Raw genomic sequence first — 4,400 nt, 5'->3', positions numbered from 1 at the left:
TGGATCTGGAATGTCTCCTAAAAGCTGATGTGATCGGAAGAGCACACGTCTGAACTCCAGTCACGCCGCAACATCTCGTATGCCGTCTTCAAAAAAAAAAAAAAAAAAAAAAGACACAGCAATGGTAGTAGTTTCTTTCTTTTTAAAGCTTAGTATTAAATATATTTTCCATTTTAATTTTATATTACTCTACCACAAAAAAAAAACTCATTATTTGAAGCCTGGACACATTTCCATTGTTAGCCAGGTTATGAGAAAGTTGATGATTTAATCTTTCCTGCTATATAAAGCAGATCTAGGCCCTAGACAGGTAGAAATAGATTATTTTTGTTTTTGAAAAGCATGCTACAAAAATAAATGGTTTATTATAAGCCATGCTATAAAATAATGAGGGGTATGGATAAGAAAGTCTCATTTTCTGTCAGGGAAAAACATTTCTGAAGATTATTGGTTTCCCAAATGATGTGAAATCTCAACATGAGCTTTAAAGTAGTGTGTCTGTGAGGGACCGGAGATTGCCTTGTAAGGGAAGCGGTGACTATCTTGACCATCATCTCTGTACCCTGGGGGCTGGAAATGCAAAGTTTGTTGCCTAGTGGCTGTGAAAGTGTGATGCTTGATTGGTACTGAGTTCTCTAAGCGGGTTCTTCTACAGAGTGCTGAGGTTCTTCTCACTTCACCAAAGAAATTGTTTTTAAAGGTACTTGGGAAGTTGCTCCTCTACATCTCAGGTGGGAAGGCTCAGAGAACAGAACCATCAGTACAACCACCTTCTAGGCCAGCAGAGAATTCCAGAAGGCTGGATACCCTGTAGTAGTACACAGAGGCTGCTATAACCACCAGCCTGTGAAAAATCTGTTCACTGGATGCATATCTCAGATTTTCTGGGGTGAAATTGTTCATGAATCTGAATAGCATAAAGGCCATTTAAGAGACATATTTTACACCTGTGTGTGTGTGGGGGGGAGAGAAACCATCCCCTCTAGCCCACTGTGATGGTCTTCACAAAGCCCTCTTCAATATTAAGTACATAGTGGGCACAATACTTCTCAAGCCAAGTCCCAGAGATACTTCTGCTGTAGTCTGCTGCTGCTTAGGGTGGCACACTGGTCCCACTGGGCCACAGTGATGGCAGAATGCCCAGGAAACAACTATGGAGAGGTAGATGAGCCTAGGCTGTGGGAGGTAGGAAGAAGTAATAGAACCAGGAGACAAAGCTTCCTACAATCAGTAGAGCAATCCCAGAATAGTCCAATTTGGAAAAAAGTCGTCCATGAAACTTTTCCTGAATGACAGTAAAAAATATGGAAAATCCAGAACTAAGACAGCACTGCATGCCAAAAGGACATCCCCCAAAGTACCTTTTCCTGATGAATGCCATAAAGTACCTAAATACATGGTCAAACTTAGGAAACCAAAGAGATGGGGCCAGGTTTTACTAGTTTCCAGATCCATGTGAAAGATGCTCTTGAAGCAAATCTAAAAGGACATACACAGGTCATGTGTGACCATGTCCTCCATCTAGTCAGGAAGCATATCATCTGGGATAACCCTACCATGTTCTTGAATCTTACAAAGGAACTCTATAGTGTGGCAGGTGTGCCAGCACTGGCATCTCCTCTTCTGCCTAAAGTATGAATTGTGTTTGGTCTTTCGCCTGTGTTGGCAATTACTGGCTTGCCTTTTTCCTGTCAGCAGGGGGTCCAATTCAGCCAATTCTACCATGCCAATTTTCTTGTTACTGGCAGAACTCCATTGCCCTTTGCTGCAATAAATGCTTTGTGGAAGGTATCTGAGTGGTATCTAAATATCCTTTAGCTTCGGGCTGGGGAAAGGTGGGGGAGGGTCTCACAGCTCTGGGGAGGAGGAATCTTCCCATGATGGCAGACACAAAACTACTAGGAGTCAAGAGGCAGTGATGACCAAGCATCCCATGTTTAGTAGGATGCAATTTTGGAGGTAGCCTGGATGTAACATACCAGGAAGATCTGGAAATGTTACAGCCTGACAAGCTGGGCCTCTCCAGACAGAGTGGGACCAACTGCCCTGTGCTGGGGCTACCTGGGTCAGCCTAGGTCTGTGTGCTCAAGCCCAGACCCTGTCCCTGGACAGCCCTAGGGAAACTAAGCACAGCTAAAGTTGGTTACCCAGTGTATACTGCAGCATTGGAGGTGGCCTGTTCCTGAGTGGTCCCCATCAATATAATCTTTTTTTTTTTTTACAGATAATTTTATTTTATTTATTTACTTATTTTATTTTTTGGCAGAACTGGGAATTGAACTCAGGTCCTTGCGCTTGCCAGGGAAGCGCTTATTCCACTGAGCCATCGCCCCGGCCCCCAATATAATCTTGATATTAGGTGCTCTCCCCATGCTAGATGGGGCACCTGTGTTTTGTTTTTTAATTCAGATTTCTCTAAAGATGTTTTACTGGCTTTGTAAAGTAGTGAGGGGTTGGAAATATAAACACTGGCCTACCAGGCCCTGGGTTTAATCCATGCATAGCAGAGAATAAAAACTCAGAGTTTTGAGGGAATGGTAGGATAATAAAGTCTCTACTGATAGCTTATGGATACATGGTTACCTAATTTCTTTTTCCTTCTTCTTGAAGCAGGGCCTTGTTATGTTCAGGCCACCCTTGAATTCGCTGTGTAGACCAAACTGACCTTGAACCTATAGCTATCCTCTCGCCTCAGCCTTCTAAATGCTGGGATTACAGGGCATATGCCACGATGCTCAGGATTTGTAAGAGAAATTCTTTTGACATCTCATAGGCAGTTTTTCAAAAATCAACTTATCCTACACTGATACATTAATAAAGTTTTAAATCTCCCCCTTTTGCTTCAGAATGTTGAATTTGCAAACTTCTTGGCTTTTGCTGGTTATTTTAATATGTCCAAACATTTATAAAGTGTAGTGTGCTTGAATTACTTTTTTGACTTAACTAAGTCCAGTGCTCACTTTGGCAGCAGTGTACCCAAGTTGGAACAATACAGAGAAAATGTAACTGGCCCCTGTGCAAGGATGACATGCAAGTTTGTGAAGCATTCCATATCTTTAAAAAAAAAAAATCTGTTCTCAAGTTTCCTGTAACTTTTCTCAATATCAATGATTGCACCCAGGCTGTTTGTATACTACAAAATAGCTCTATCCCTGAAGTACATTTCTAGCCCTAAATTTTTTTTTTTTTACAGAGAGGCAGGGTTTCACTGAATTGCTAAGGTTGGCCTTGAACTTGATGTTCTCCTGCTTCAGCCTCCAGAGTAGCTGGTATTACAGATTCAAATTTCTTATGATTTTAATTAATTAATTAATTTTTTGATACTAAGAATCAAACTTGGGATATTTCCTATGCTTTTTAGTGTTAAAAGTGATATTTTAAATCTTAGCCCTCTGAGAAGCTGTGGCAGGCAATAGAATTACAAATTCAAGCCCAGGTTGGGCAATTTAGTGATTGACCAAATGTGGCTGTTAGGTTGGAGAATTAACTTGATTGGCTCTGGGATCTGCTTTCAGGGGAACACACTTCTGGGTGTGTCTGGGTGGGTCAAGAAGGCGTGGCCTTGGGATCCTTATCTGTCCCTTGCTCCTTTCTCTGGCCCTATTCCCCTGCTCTGCTTCCAGGCCTTCCTGCACAAAGCAGTTTTGCTCCACCATGCCTTTCTGCCGTATTTCTGCTTTGGAGCCAGATGATCATGGACTGAATGCCTTTACTATTGTAAGCCAAACTAAACCTCTCCTTCAAATTGGGGCTGTGGGGTATTGTGTCTAACAATGGGAAAGCAGACAAATGGAAACCCTATCTCCTGATTTTTTTTTTTTTTTTTTAAAGGCTGAGGATGTGGCTCAATGGAAAGGCCTTGCGTTCCATCCCCAGTACCCCAAATATGTGATATTTGGGTTTTGTTTATTGTGGTGGTATAGAGGAAAGGTGGATAGGGAATAGTGGATAGGGAATTATGTAATGGATTTCATGCCAGTTTTATATTTACTGAGTTGTAGGTCAGATATCTTAAATGTGTGAAATTAAAATGACTTAATCTGTAATATTTAGGACAAATTCTGACAGCATATAAGGGTTTTTTTTTCCTTGAAATATTTGGCATGTTCTGTATGTTTATGGGTACTATTAACTGACACATATCTGTAAGGTGTTCTCACAATATTATGATGCTTTCTCAGATAATACACGAAATCCTTTGAGTTTTTTAAAAAAAATAAGTTTCTGTAACTAATAATAATTTCAGAATTAGTATTATAACAGAAGTTTAGGGATTTAAAATAATAGATTTTTAAAAAAGGCCAGGGAGATGCCTCAGTGTAATAAGTGCTTCCCTGGCAAGCACAAGGACCTGAGTTCAATTCCTGGTTCTGCAAAAAAATAAAAAATAAAAAAAAATA

At 40.6% G+C, this 4,400-nt stretch overlaps 1 protein-coding gene, 1 non-coding gene and 1 pseudogene across 8 annotated transcripts in view; 2 read left to right on the top strand and 1 right to left on the bottom strand.

Moving 5' to 3' along the window:
- Chd9 (chromodomain helicase DNA binding protein 9) overlaps positions 1-4,400 on the top strand; it is a 225,957-nt gene that overhangs the window by 69,848 nt on the left and 151,709 nt on the right. The window lies entirely within an intron of this gene.
- Positions 742-4,400, bottom strand: part of LOC111818268 — a 43,270-nt pseudogene continuing 39,611 nt past the window's right edge.
- On the top strand, positions 2,954-3,058 carry LOC111818279. Its single transcript, XR_002822297.1, has one exon. It is a non-coding gene; the product is annotated as a U6 spliceosomal RNA (small nuclear RNA).

Source organism: Octodon degus, unplaced genomic scaffold (genome assembly GCF_000260255.1).
Source record: "Octodon degus isolate 3935 unplaced genomic scaffold, OctDeg1.0 scaffold00085, whole genome shotgun sequence".
Classification (NCBI taxonomy): domain Eukaryota; kingdom Metazoa; phylum Chordata; class Mammalia; order Rodentia; family Octodontidae; genus Octodon; species Octodon degus.
The sequence above is the reverse complement of the archived record's forward strand: the minus strand, read 5'-3'. Positions and strand labels throughout refer to the sequence as shown.